Source organism: Ochlerotatus camptorhynchus, unplaced genomic scaffold (assembly GCF_037179485.1).
Source record: "Ochlerotatus camptorhynchus isolate MF236.1 unplaced genomic scaffold, CSIRO-AGI_Acam_v1.1 ptg000442l, whole genome shotgun sequence".
Classification (NCBI taxonomy): domain Eukaryota; kingdom Metazoa; phylum Arthropoda; class Insecta; order Diptera; family Culicidae; genus Ochlerotatus; species Ochlerotatus camptorhynchus.
The window spans coordinates 429,456-445,266 of record NW_027040928.1 but is presented as its reverse complement, the minus strand read 5'-3'; the positions used below and the strand labels follow the sequence as shown (position 1 = coordinate 445,266).

Below are 15,811 nucleotides of genomic sequence, written 5' to 3'. Positions count from 1 at the left end.
TAAAATCACTCTCTAGTTCACACAAGAAAGGAGATACAATGTTACCCATCGGTGCTCCTTTCGTTTTTTTTTTTTTTTTTTTTTTTTTTTTTTTAACTCTTTATTTGTTCCAAATTCAAAATAAATTACATTTCATTTTAACCTAGGTGCTGGTGCTCCTTTCGTTTGTTTATAATAGTCACCTCTGAATGTAAAGTAATTCGCTTCCATACACAGTCTAGTCAATTTTATGTATGTCCGTAGTTAAGTTTTCCATGTTGCATCACAGTGTTGTCGAAGTAACAAGTATTCTATTAGATGTATGGCTTCTTTGACTGGTTCACTGGGAAAAGTAAAACAAATCATAATTTCGTTGTCTTTAATGTGACCTGAATCTTGTAGTTTTTCTGTGGATTCAAACTATCGAAGTTCCCGAAAAAATATTTCATCTGACAGGCCATATGGTCTAACAAGCGGCATTTTCATTACAACGGGAACCATCTATCAAGAGATCTACGTCCAGGAGTGCCTGAGAAAACCGGCTGCTACCATTCCTAAAGCAACATAATAGACGTGTGCTGTTCTGGCCGGACTTGGCGAGCTGCCACTATGAGAAAAAGGCAATCGAGTGGTACGATACAAACAACGTGGTTGTGATACCCAAAGACCTCAACCCTTCCAACAGCTCAGAACTCCACCCTATCGAACGATATTGGGCCTTGGTCAAACGGAATCTAAAAAACAAAAAACTTATAAATCCATGGAAAACGAGCAGCAGTTTAAATCTAACGGGCGTTCGGCGGCGAATAAGGTCGATGAGACCACTGTGCAAAATTTAATGGAAGGGGCTAAGCGGAAGGCACGGCAGTTCAGATTTGGCAAACCAAAAGAATAAATGAGCATTTTTTCCATTAAATATATGAATTGAACTACCAAAAGAAAAAAAAAAAATAAAAAAATTATATGAATTTTGACTGAAAGAAACGATTTTTTTGTTGAACAATTTTTGCGCGTTCCAGTCTTTACTTGTCTTGAATCTGTTTCTGGACGTAGGACGTGGACGTTTCACTATTTCTGATAATGGGTCTTTTCTTAGTTTTCTGTATACTCTGTTGTTGAGTTTCTCTGTCATTGTGTTGTCATAGTCTGTCTTGTCTACAATGACTATTGCGTTTCCTTTATCTACTTTTGTGTAGTATACTGATTTGAATTTTAATCTTTATTGATTTAATTTTTGTTAGGTAAACACATTTTTATAACAAATGATCAATTGGTGCAATGGTCAAAAAAAGTCGTCTAATTTGGCATGCTTTAATATCTACTTCGGCACTTTGGTTCTCGCAACTTATGTTCTCTCGTGGACGTTCAAAATGAACCATAAACTAAAGAAATTAATCCAAGTTTGAGCACTAAAAAATATACAATTTAATATAATATAATATGCTAATTAGTTGGTCATTTTCAACCAGTCCGTCAATTTCTAGCAAGCGCTTCCAATAATTTGATATTTCGTACACGCAAAACTCAGCATATTTGTAGTTCTGTGTCAAAATTTTAGCTCATTTGATCATAACAAAACATAGTTGCAACATGCCAAAGTAGGCTAGTTTGTATAAAAATTCGCCTATTGTGCTAATTTAAAGGCCATCACTGTAGGTATGATCAATAAATTTGACATATATTTTTCGTATTCAACTATATTTTGGATTTTGGATCCATACATATTGGAAAATTGCTCCTTTATTGCGTAGCTACTCACATTTACTGTCCTGTCTGTGTTTTTTAGTCAGAAGCTTCCAAAAGTGCGTAACCCCATTTTCAAAGAAATCCTACTCAATTATGAGTTAGGGCAGATGTACCGTATTATGGCTATAGTCTTATAATGTTTTCCAATACGAATAACCACAACTGATACATCTATCCTAGTCAGATCGACCGTGTGAGCATTGTAGATAAAATACTTGTATGTCTCAAGGATAAGCAACATTTGATAAATTGTCTCTAAATGTTTCTTAAATTATTACTGATTTACTATCAACCTAAGTGGCAAAAAATATCAGCGAGGGGGCACCCGGGTTTGAACCGGGGACCTCTCGATCTGCAGTCGAATGCTCTACCACTGAGCTATACCCCCTTCGGTATAAATTGACCAAGCGCACATCTTCGAAACAAATTTACTGCTGCTAAGAAGCCACACATTCAAAAAATGAACAACAACCAACCGGATCGCAGCAACAACAACAACCATGTATAAAAGCAGAGGTAGGCAAGACAACGTAAAACGGCCGACATGGCGTCATCATCATCACATTTTGACTGCGACGCGGAACGCGAGGCACAAATAGAACGCGAGAATGTGGGCAGCGCGCCGACGACGGCGACAGCAATACTATACATCCCAAGAGTGATGAACGTTTTATACAGTGTCATCGAATTACATCGCACCGCGACGGGACCATTAGCTAAGAAGCGCATTAATTAACTTGATCTATTACTACTGAAGTATGGTCATTTCGCTGTAAAATTGTTTGATGAGCAATTCATATTGGATGTGATTGACTAGTTGTCACTCACACTGCGACGGGGTTTTGTTCTCTAGAAATTTCCTCCGATTTCCCAATGGAGGTCAAACTTTTTCAGGATGAAGGAAAATCAATCCGTATTGATTTCTGTCCAACCGCAAGAACACACCTGACCCTAGTGCGACGAAAGCGAGCCTAGGCTTTAGGTGAGTTAGCGTAGTTCGTAGTAAATTCCTTTCGATGAGTGGTTGGCATTTCGCTGTGGGGAGCGAGATTCCACAACAACAAAAGGGCAGTGATGTATTATTAAGTTTTCAATTAAAGCATAAACCCCTCTCGCCGAAGCTTCGGTTTATTGATACGCATATCAATTGATTGCGGCTCGTCAGGTGCGTTTTGAAATCTGTAGGCAATTAATGGTTCACTAGACCAAATGGCACCTGGATTCGGGTGAAATGGCTTCGCTAATTGAGAGGTATTTAATTCAGCAACCAGTTTCCTATTGATTCAAGGCTATCATCAGTTATCTACTTCAATTGGAAGATAATTTGAGCACTACGGGTATGCTTTCTGCTATCTATGTCGCGAAAAGGTATCGACATTATTGGCAGCAAGCTTTATGGCACCTAATTCGAATTCGGCCAGACTGCGTTATTAACCTACATTCTGAAAGCTGTTCGATTTGGTCGAGCTGTTTGAGGTGGAAACTGGTTGTTAAAATCTCGCAGAGTTAATTTTTAAATGATATGATCTTCATTCTTATAGCGTAGAACATGAGTAATTAAATTAAACATGTGATACATACATAAACTCAAACATAAGTGTTCCTTGTTTCATCAGGGAACAGGGGCAGCCGCACATAATATGGCGATTTGAACATTTGTGCCACAACATTTCGAGAACATTACATTTACACTCAAACCAATTTTCAGGGGATTTTCTTAATGCATCTTGTTTACACAAATCTCACATCAAAGAGAGATATGGTGGTATTTAAAATTATGTTGACAGTAAATTCCGTAAACTCAGAACGAGAAACGAGAGTTAACAGATTCCATGATCTGACTTTACTTCTTTGTAAACGGCTTTGATGTTTATTTTTTATTTTTATTTTTTATTATGGGAACCTCATCTCAAGTGGCTCAATGGTCTAGGGGCATGATTCTCGCTTTGGGTGCGAGAGGTCCCGGGTTCAAATCCCGGTTGAGCCCAGATTTTGTTTTTTGGACTTTTCGGATACATTTATAATAAAATATAGTACAGCTTTTGTTAATGGCACATTTAGAACAGTCAGAACACTTAATTGCAGCTAAGTTTGATGATTATTTCGTAGACAGTGTTTCATTGATTAATCAATCTATTGAATTGGTCGATGAACCTGACAAAATAAAACAGCCAGTTAATAGTAGTTGTAGATTTGAAGTTTTTCACCCAATCACATTAGATGAACTTAGAGTTAATTGGTTTTCATTAGGAAAATCAGCTGGAGTAGATAATGTTAACGCTAGAGTTATTCAAGATTGCTTTCATGTCATTGACCACATCTTGCTGGACCATATTAAAGAATCATTGCAAACTGTACATGTGCCATACATTTGGAAGGAATCCTTAGTGTTGTACACAAAAAAGAAAATTTTAGAACTTGTTGTTAAAGCCAGCTGTTGGAGTACTTAAATAGTAAAAGTTTGTTGATACCAGAACAATCGGGATATCGGGATGGTCATTATTGAGAAACCGCGTTGAATTTGGTATTAGCGAAATGTTGAAGCGTAAAGATACGATTGTTGCTGTTTTTTTGGATCGAAAACGCGCTATTGAAACAATTTCTAGGCCCTTATTGTTAAGATCAATCAAGCGCTTTGGAATTACGAGCACTGCATATACATGGTTCGAAAGCTATTTGTCTGACAGAACTCAACGGACTGTTTTTCATGATTCTGTTTCCAGTCCCGTGGGAAATAACCTTGGAGTGCCCCAAGGAAGTGTATTAGAGCCACCGTTATTTATTATGTATATTAATGACTTGTGACTAGTTTTACGATTTTGCGACATTAATCCTTTTGCAGACGAAACTGTTTTATTCATTGCAGCTAAGGATTCAGATGATGCCGTTTTATACTTGAATTAAGATTTGCGTTACCTAAGTAGATGGTTGAAGTAAAGGAGTTGAAATTGAGTCAAAGTAAAATTAAATTTATTGTAATTTCGCGGAATCGAGTAAATGAGAACGTCTCTGTTGTAATTGATGATGAGACTATTGATTGCGTTCGGGAGATTTAATATCTTGGCGTGATTATTGATGACAAACTTAAATTCAACTCTAACATTGACAATGTCATCAAGAAAACTTCCAAGAGGTATGGACTTCTATGTCGATTGAAAAACGATTTAACTTTTGCCAATAAAATCCAGCTATACAAATCAATCATCTCTCCTCATCTATACTTTTGCCCTTCCATTTTATTTCTGGCCAATGCAACACAATTATCGAGATTACAGCGCTTGCAGGGTAAAATAATGCGTTTGATTTTGAGATGTAATAGATTCACTTCCTCAACTTTGATGTTAGACGGCTAACAATGGTTGTCGGTGAAGCAAAGAATTGTATATTTGACTATGGTGTTCATTTTTAAAGTAGTTAACGGTTTGCTGCCTCGATATTTGTGTGGTCGAATTGAAAGAGGAAGTGACTTTCATAGATATAATACTAGAAACGCGGCTTAAATAGGAACACCACATTTCTTGACTTGTGCTTCACAAAATTCATTATATTATAAAGGAATAAATGTTTTCAATTCGATGCCTAGACATATCAAACGGTCAGCAACACTTACAGAATTTAAAAGACACTGCATTTCACACGTTAAAACTGTCTTTTGAACAGTTATCCAGTGATTTTTTTTATGAATTGACAAATTATGTATCTTGACGAAGTTATCTCTAACGGATTATTTTATATGGATAGCTGTCATATCGACTTTTTAATAATTATTGTAGCACTGCAAAAACTATTTTGCTCGCCACGATGGTGATGATGGATTTTTGATATTTGATTTAATAGTAGATTAATTTATAAAAAAAAAAGGTAGCCTACAAAGGTTTGACCCTCGCGCGCGTATTACGGATATAGAGGACTGATAAAAAAAAAAAAAATGCAATTTTGAAGCTTATTTGGAAAATACCTTGACTTAGTAGTAAGTTTTCTGGCAAATGTTGGGGGTTCGTGAGCATTCCTGACATTGCTGAAAAGTATGATAGCATCAGATTGCGGGGTTGCTAGTGTAATAGGATGCTTTGTTGATTGTTCATTAACTCTTGATTGCTTGTAATACTTATGAATATTTTAGGTGGACAAAAAGGCGAACTAAGAGGTGGACGCCTGAGCTTTTCCACATTTATATCGCTGTGAAGCAACTGTAAACTCTAGAGGGAATTTATATCTGTAACTGAAACCAGTTCGATTTTGTTTACCAACCTGGTTAAAATGTCATATTCAACTATCTTAAAGATAAATCGTCCAGCTCAAACCTTTGTAGGGGAAAGGTGGGACCATCATCATCATCATCATATGTATTGTGAAGAAAAAAACCTACTAAGATTTTGATTTTTCATATTCTAAAATATATAAAATAAATCGGAATCTGATGTCAATCGCCACGAGGGCCTCAGGCAAGTTTTTTATTCTTACATAAATTCAATTAAATTAGCACCCTTTCATCTGATGCAGTCACCACCACCGATCGAAACACGGGGTTCGATTCATCCTGTCTGTTCACCAACAGAGGTCACTGAGAAGTCACCCGTCCACCAACATTCACGTTGAAGCAACAACGTCTTAGCAGCAATTGGAAGTCCAACCCTGGCCCTTCGCTCATTTTCAACTTCCATTTAATTTTCATACTGCCGTACTCTAACGAAACATCTACCTACCCTCTTCTAAGACCATTCTCTGGCTAATAAATTATCACACTAAAGCTTTATGTTAGATAGCATTTCCAACCAACTTTGTATAGATCCGCTATTCGAATGCCAGAAGAGACAACCAATGGTGGTTAAAAAGGCACTGCTAACACATTTCAATAGGATTCTATTGGGGTAGCATGTTAATATAACGATCGTGTGAACTTACCTAAATCGTCGGTTGACTGCACGCTCCTTCAATGTTACTCAAAAGTGAGTAAACATCTACTCTCTTTCGGTAAAAGTGGAACTACTCTAAAGAGAGTAAACCTATAGCTACTCACTTTTGAGTTGTGCTAGCATTTGTCAAAATCAGAGTAACTTGCACTCAGTTCTGATATGCGGTAAAACAGCATATCTGAGTAAATGTTACTCAGTTCATGAAAATTGACCGTTTTTCAAAATGAGTAATAAATTGTTTTAATATTAATAATATTTATATGAAAAATCAAAACGATAGAACAAATAATTTTATTAAAAGACAAAAGAATCTGCATTTCAATTATGTCCACGACGTCCGATGTATCATCCCATCACATTTTCTAGATAACCCTCTTGTTCCTGTTCCAATTCCGGAGGATGGTTCATAATGATGTTCAGCTTCAATGTTTTGAACCGGGTGTGTAAAGATCCACATTTGGAGTATTGGAACGGTAAATCAGCACTACTGGTATTGAAATAATGATCATGTTGATTGTGGGATTTTAGTTCTGCTACATATCCTGGAACAAATCTTTGACACACGGGGAGATGGTAACCAAAACGTTCTAAAAGGATTCAATTAGGTGCTTTAATTTTCAAGTGCTTCATTATCTTACCTTTTTAACTTAGAGAACGAATCCTAACCTTCAACCACTTGATCCATTCCTTTCTCCTAAATTTACAATCATGAATGGGAAATCGGAAGTTCCATCACCGACGAGATTTTTCACTTTTGTCCAAGCTTTTGTCACAAGCATTTTACATAAGCACAGTGAGGCAAATTTGTGCAGGATTACTCAAAAGTGAGTAAACATTGTTTTTAAACAAACAGAGTAGTAGGGTAGTAGTTACTCACTTTGCTAAATCAATGTTACTCAGATTTTGACATTTTGTACAAAAATACCAAATTGAGTAGAAGTTACTCACTTTTGAGTAACATTGAGCGAGCGTGTGGGGGTGCTTTGTGGGTTGTTATTGTCGTTGCCTCGGACCGACTTCGTCGCCAGAATCTAACTGAATTCGGAGAAGTCTGAAGGAACTAGGTCTTCTGTTTCACTATCCCAGTCAGAGTCGCTGCTAGTCTCAAATTCCAACTCCACCATGCTACTATACAGAATTTTAGTGGTTTGTTTGAACTTGCTCCTTTCTTGTGCTATATCCTGCCATACTTCAATGGGAATTTTGCTCTTCTCCACGTCCTGTCGAATACATGTTTTCCAAGTATATGCCGGTCTTCCAATTTTCTTGGGTTCTGGTATTCTGTACTTGAGTGCCGTTTTAAAAATTCAGCCTGGATCCCTCCTAAGGATGTGCCCGTACTAGTTGAGCCTTGACATTCTTATCTTGTTGTTTATTGTATATCCACCCAGCCACTCTGGAAAAACATGGCCACTACTACTACTCTCTTGTGGATGCTCTTCGTGATTATTGTTCCAGAAAGTGAATGGATCATGCCCTCCCCATGGACATGGAGATTGACGGTACTGAAGCAAAGGGTTATGTTTAATTTCTTTATGTTTGCAACAATGATGATTTCCTATAGTGACACATATCACCTTCTTAATGCTTCAGCTTTCCCAGTTTGATTAGAAGTTTCCAAGCTAACGCATGTCTACAGACCTAATAGAAAGATAGGCAGAAAAAGTGTATCATGAAGAATGATAGCATGCAGGGTTGCTTCCACTCCCTTGCTATAGATGAGTGATTTTCGGAGTTTTATTCGTTGGATGTTGTAGTGGAGATTTGTGTTGTTGGATGCGGGAGGAGATTGGAGGGCGGGTGTTTGACGCATAGAGCCTGTCAATTTCGCTTTCAGAGTGGCGCAGTCAGCGTTTTTATGATTCGTGAGCGTTCGCGACTCGTAGAATCGTTGATTGTGACTGCAAGTGGATTTGGTGGGTTTTGTGTGACGGACGCTTGCTTTTTGGCCTCTTCTTGTGTCTATCATGTGCAGAGTATCATTATAGCGTCTAATGGTTTTGAGATTCCTGGTTGCGTGAAATATATTTGTAAGAATATCTTTTTAAAATTTTAGTAGTCACGTTTTGTTTGTAGTTTATATTTTAATTCTTTCATGTAATTATCGTAAATAAAGGGTTATACGGTCAAAATTTGGTCAAGGGAAAACGCGTGTAAATCGGTGAAATCATTTATTTAAAAAATCAAATTAAATTTCTTTTTCAAGTTCAATTAGTATAAAATTCAGGAAAAATATTCAGTTAGGCTTCCGCTTTTCCAAATCCGAATTGCCGGGCCTTACGCTTGACCCCTGCCATCAGATTTTGTACAGCCACCTTGTCCACCTTCTTCGCCGCAGAAAGCCAGTTTGCCTTGAACTGCTGCTCGCCCTTAGCAGTTTTTTTGGTCTTCTTTAGGTTCCGCTTGACAATAGCCCAGTATTTCTCAATTGGGCGGAGCTCTGGCGTGTTGGGAGGGTTCTTGTCCTTGGGAACCACCTGCACGTTGTTGGCAGCGTACCACTCCATGGCCTTTTTACCGTAATGGCAAGATGCCAAATCCGGCCAAAACAGTACGGAACAACCGTGTTTCTTCAGGAAAGGCAGCAGACGTTTATTCAAACACTCTTTCACGTAAATTTCTTGGTTGACAGTCCCGGAAGCTATGAAAATGCTGCTTTTCAAGCCACAGGTACAGATGGCTTGCCAAACCAGATATTTCTTTGCGAACTTTGACAGTTTCATGTGCTTGAAAACATCTGCTACCTTTCCCCTTCCTTTTGCCGTATAAAACTCCTGTCCCGGAAGCTGCTTGTAGTCGGCTTTGACGTAGGTTTCGTCGTCCATTACCACGCAGTCAAACTTCGTCAGCATCGTCGTGTACAGCCTCCGGGATCGCGCTTTGGCCGTCGTATTTTGTTTATCATCGCGATTTGGAGTCACTACCTTCTTGTAAGTCGATAGTCCGGCTCGTTTTTTGGCTCGATGCACGGTTGTAGACGATACACCCAGCTTATTTGCGGCATCTCGGAGAGAGAGGTTAGGGTTTCGCTTGAAACTACCGGCAACTCTCTTTGTCGTCTCAGCGGCTTCCGGTTTTCGATTTCCCCCCGATCCAGACTTCCTGGCTGTCGACAAACGTTCCCCAAACACTTTAATTACATTTGTAACGGTTGATTTGGCAACTTTTAGCGATTTTGCCAACTTTGCGTGCGAGTAGCTCGGATTTTCGCGATGCGCGAGCAAAATTTTGATACGCTGCTCTTCTTGCTTGGACGGCATTTTGACAACTGAAGAGTGAATTCCAAAATCAAAATAGGAGCAACATTCTACACACACACCTTCAAAATGAGGGGTGTTCAGGTTTTTTAAATGCAAAATTGAACGAAATACGTCAAGTTGATATTGACCAAATTTTGACCGTATCACCCTTTAATAGTTACACAGCTAAAAAAAAGTAGTGTAAATTTCCGTTACTATGATGCACATAAATGGAGCGTCATATTTCACACAAGTTCAGATTATAGATCGTGTAAATTTATGAGACATGTAATGCAATATTCCATATATTGGATGCAACTGTCCTCTTTTGTTTGCAACATTTCTTGCAAGCTGCTAGTTTACGTGAAAAGGAAGTTTACATGTATGAATGTTTGCATGCATGGATGTTTACATCGTCAGTAAAATTCAGAATTTTTTGGTGTGTATAAGTAGATAGTTCATCCCTATATTCGTACTTTGACGCGAAGTGCTGTGGACTATGAGATGCTCGATGTCCCTGGAGGGATTGATTTTGCTTACTGAGCAGAAAATCATGGGTTTAATCTCAAGCTCTCCATCTTAAAATTCATGATCACTAAACAAAATCAATATGTTCTTTCGATAGCCGGCTATCGAGAGATTAAATAAACAACATACATACTTTTGGTTGCATCACCAACTTGAGGTAAATCCTAACCGAATACCCTACCCAACCCTCCAACTCCGTAGCACTTATGAGGGTGTCGCTAAGTCGGTGGCCTCTCGTTAAGTAAGTACTACATCATCATTTCCGTCCCTATCCCTAGTTATGATAAAGATGGGCGAGGCCGGGAATAGTGACAGTCATGCTTCTGTTACTCTTGTTTAGATTGGAACCAATGTTTACTCTCCAGCATTATTCCTGAAAGTGAGCGGTTCCACGAACAAGTGGGAAATTTTTCCAGTTTTTATTTTTTGTATTTTTTGATTTGCATGAAACCTTGCATACAAGTTTTTGGGGAAGAAAAACGCCGTTTTGCATACTTGGTTCGCCATTTTGAATCTAGCCTTACTTATGAGAAGGGCCTATGAAAAATGCACATGATATCTTCAAAAAATTGTATCTCGGAAACGGTTTGTCCAATTGGTTTGGTGTCTTGGGCGAAGTTTTAGACAATTGTTGGTGTTATATGGAGAAAATATGCACGGTAAAAAAAAAGTTTGGTATTTGTGTTTTGAACTAAAATATAAATTTTCCCTTTAAAGTGACATGTCAATAATTTTTTTATTATCCTTATGTTATAGCTGACTAAAAATGCAATCTAGTACACAGTAGGTTGTTCTGGAGAAAAATAGGTTACGATGAAAAAAATTGTTTTTTAAAAAAATACAATTTTCAAAAAAGCTATTAAGAAAAGTCAAAAAAGTTTGTCACCCTAATTTTATGAAAGTACATCAAATTTGCAAACAAAAAGTACTTCGGTAACATTTTTCTAAGATGCACCGTTTAGAAGATATTACTGATTTAATATTGTTTTTTTTTATAACTTAATAAGTTTTGGCCCTTTTCGGATGTACTCCGTGTTTTTCCAGTTTCAAAAGTATTTTTTTCGGAAAGATTGGGAAATTTTAAGTAAAATGACACTGACAGCTTAAAGATTCGAGTGAAATTCTCTGCCTTAATAGTATTTTGAAAAACAAGTTACAAAATCCCACTATCAGGAACAATGATTTCTTCAAATGATTTTTGGTGCGTTGTGCTGAAAACGTGCTAACAAGTATTAGATACAGGTAATCAGATACCAGTTAGCTGTACTACGTACAGTTGGTGATTGTAAACATGGTCTTTGTTGGAACTAGTCCACCATGGCCACGCTGGCCATAACGAGGCTAGCTCCGTCGTTGACCGTTCCTTAATAATAAATAAAAAGAACGCAGTAGTCACCTTCCATCAAACTAGAGGGATGCCGACTGATACCTCAATCAACAACCGCCGCACTCTTTATTCATTCCAGGTATATACAATTTACAATCTTCTTCAATAACAATATACCTACGCCAGCAAATCTACCTCGCTCCAACTCTCCAAACTCGTACCTGAAGGTTCGACGATACCTGAGCGTTCAACTCTACCTATCTTCCAACAGTCTTTACCCAGCATTCTATGATTTCTACCCGTGAGCTGTATAATAATGTCTGACTCGGTTCTGAATTCATCCAGTATCTACTAGGGAAAACCAAACAGTAAATGCAGAAAGGTTGCTAGTAGCATAGTGATTATAGTAATTTCAGCTCATAATCCTGTGTTTTTGAACGAGATCCAGTGTTGTTTGATAACATAATAATTGTAAAGGAAAGTGTAACACGTTTTGGTGCAAAGGTAAGTTTTAAATACACATTTTAATTATATGTTTTGTGATATTTTCGTACAAAACTAACAATTGGAAAATATTTTCTATGTTACAGATTACAAAATGAGTAAAATAAGATGTATTCGCCCATTCAAAGACATTCAGTGTTCGAAAGAGCTGCGATAACTCACGGATGGTATCATCCAAAAACTAAAATCAATTGGATTTTCCAAGGTATCCACACTGAACACCAAGGATTTTCGTGTTTGTTCGTCTTGCCGTCTACATATTGATTCAAGAGCTCACCCAAAACGAGGAACAAAGCGTAGCCGGCGGCTCAAGGATGCCAACTGTTCAGACCATACCTGATGTACCTGATTCGCAAAGCTATGAAAGTTTGGTCACAATACCATCAGAGTCAACGCTAAGCACAATTAAATCAAATGAAGACTTCACGATGCCTGTAGACGTCAAAATATTCAACCGAGGAATAGCAGCTATTCGTGTTTCGCCTATAGATTTAGGTAAGGTTAAAAATGTTCACTATCCTGAAAAAAAGTGCGCTGAAATCGTCAAAGGTGTACGAAGAAATCTTTTTAAATTAGACGCTAAAACAGAAAAAGCAAACGAGTTTGATGAAGTCATAGAAAATATGAAAATTAAATTTTTAAATTCAGCCACAAGGCAAGAAAAACTATCAATTTTATCATTGTTGCCAAAATCATGGTCAGTACAAAAAATTGTAGACGAATTTAAAACCAGTAGAAATATGGCATCAGATGCAAGAAAGGAAAGAGATAATGTATTTGATTCATCTCAAGGTTCAAGCTCTGGAAAAGCTTTGAGTAATGAAACAAAAGAACTGGTTTTGAATTTTTTTGAGGACGATGATATAAACCGTGCAATGCCAGGCCAAAGAGATTTTGTTAGCGTAAAGACAGGAAATAAGAGATTAGCTGTTCAGAAAAGATTGTTAATGATGACATTGAGAGAAGCTTTTAATCGCTTTAATGAAATGTACGTCAATGTAAAAATAGGGTTTTCATCATTTGCAAGCCTCCGGCCAAGGCAATGTAAACTATTGACTATCACACGAACACATAATGTTTGCGTTTGCACTACGCATGAAAATGTCAATTTAATTCTACATAGCTTAAAAAAATACAATGTCTTGAATGATCTAAAAACATTAACGAATAGATTACTTTGCGAAAATAAGACAACTCATTGCCATCTACGAAGATGTAAAAACTGCCCAGATACCTCAGTTTTAGAAGACAGTTTATTGAAACAACTGGAAGAAAACTTTGTTGAAAAGCTTTCATTCGAACAATGGGTTACCACTGACAGATGTGATTTAGAAACTATTGTAAAGCAAACCGATGAGTTTGTTTCATTTTTCAGCTCAAAATTAGAAAGTTTGATTCTGCATGATTTTGTAAAAACCGAACAATCCAATTTTTTGAAAACTACACAACAAAACTTGCAAGATGGTGAATTTTTAGCTATTTGTGACTTTTCTGAAAATTACAGCTTCGTTTTGCAGGATGAAGTTCAATCACACCATTGGAACGTGCAACAGGCCACAATCCATCCTTTCGTAATATATTATACTGAAAATATGCAAATTAAACATTTTAGCTTCATTATAATTTCTGAAGAACTAAGACATGATTCAGTCGCTGTCAATTTGTTTATTGGTAAAATGATAAACTTTTTACAAATTGATCAAAATAAAAACATAAAAAAAAATTATTTTATGTCAGATGGTGCTGCTTCACAGTATAAAAACCGAAAAAACTTTTCTAGCCTTTGTAAATTTAAGTCAAAGTATGGTATTGACGCTGAATGGCATTTCTTCGCAACATCGCACGGAAAAGGTCCATGCGATGCTATTGGAGGTACGATAAAACGCATGGCTACCAGAGCAAGTTTAGCCAAAGAACGCGAACACCCGATAAAGACTGCAAGAGAGTTGTTTAATTGGGCAAACAAACGAAAAGAAGAAGAACTTACAAAGTTGTCATTTTGTTATTCTACTACAGAAGAATACGAAAATATGTCTTTGCAGCTAAATAATCAATATAATAATGCAAAAACAATTCAAGGAACTCTAAAATTCCACTCATTTCTTCCTCTATCAGAAAATACAATAAAGGCAAAGCTTTATTCAAACTGTCCTGACAATGATGCCAAAATATTCAATATTGTTAAGAAAGTTGTGTAAACAATAATTTTATAAAAATACAGGAATAAAAATAAACTGATGATATCCACCATATAATGTTATTTTTTATTGCGCACAATCACCATCCCTGAAAAATAAGCTTAATTCGCTCTTTTGAATCTTGCTAATTGAGGAGCTCACATTTGCAGTTCTCAAAAAGGTGTATCTCGAAATCGAGTTGTCTCATCGGTTTGATGTCTGTGGCGATGTTCGGCAATAGAGAGAAAATATGCACAGTATAAACACATCCAGTTTAAATGGATTAAACTGTTAGGCGATATGCAAGAGTTGAATGCACATTTTCAGCACAACGCACCAAAAATCACTTGAAGAAATCATTGTTCCTGATAGTGGGATTTTGTAACTTGTTTTTCAAAATACTTTTAAGGCAGAGAATTTCACTCAAATCTTTAAGCTGTCAGTGTCATTTTAACTCAAAATTTTCCAATCTTTCCGAAAAAAATACTTTTGAAACTGGAAAAACACGGAGTACATCCGAAAAGGGCCAAAACTTATTAAGTTATCAAAAAAAACAATATTAAATCAGTAATATCTTCTAAACGGTGCATCTTAGAAAAATGTTACCGAAGTACTGTTTGTTTGAAAATTTGATGTACTTTCGTAAAATTAGGGTGACAAACTTTTTTGACTTTTCTTAATAGCTTTTTTGAAAATTGTATTTTTTTAAAAAACAATTTTTTTCATCGTAACCTATTTTTCTCCAGAACAACCTACTGTGTACTAGATTGCATTTTTAGTCAGCTATAACATAAGGATAATAAAAAAATTATTGACATGTCACTTTAAAGGGAAAATTTATATTTTAGTTCAAAACACAAATACCAAACTTTTTTTTACCGTGCATATTTTTTTCCATATAACACCAACAATTGTCTAAAACTTCGCCAAAGACACCAAACCAATCGGACAAACCGTTTCCGAGATACAATTTTTTGAAGATATCATGTGCATTTTTCATAGGCCCTTCTCATAAGTAAGGCTAGATTCAAAATGGCGAACCAAGTATGCAAAACGGCGTTTTTCTTCCCCAAAAACTTGTATGCAAGGTTTCATGCAAATCAAAAAAGATGAAAATTACTCGTTGCTTTAATGATATGGAACCGCTCAAGTAGTCTAACTGAGAATTTCAGAAGAGACATGAGTGTCGCTAGTATCCAATCTACGCTAACGCTAACGATAGAATTTCCAACCAACTTTGAAAATAGCAAACTTCGCGTATGAAGTAACATGAAAACACTTTGAATTTCATCAGGTTTCTAAAAAAAATTCTGATCTTGTAGAAATTTCTTATAACTTAAACGCAAACACTAAAGCTTCATGTTAGGTAGCATTTCCAACCAACTCCTAAACGCA

The 15,811-nt window shown here is 36.7% G+C and overlaps 2 non-coding genes across 2 annotated transcripts; one reads left to right on the top strand and one right to left on the bottom strand.

Moving 5' to 3' along the window:
- Window positions 1-2,041: 2,041 nt before the first annotated feature.
- TRNAC-GCA (transfer RNA cysteine (anticodon GCA)) lies at window positions 2,042-2,113 on the bottom strand. Its single transcript has one exon. It is a non-coding gene; the product is annotated as a tRNA-Cys (tRNA).
- A 1,527-nt stretch (window positions 2,114-3,640) lies between these two features.
- TRNAP-UGG (transfer RNA proline (anticodon UGG)) lies at window positions 3,641-3,712 on the top strand. The gene has a single exon. It is a non-coding gene; the product is annotated as a tRNA-Pro (tRNA).
- Window positions 3,713-15,811: the final 12,099 nt, after the last annotated feature.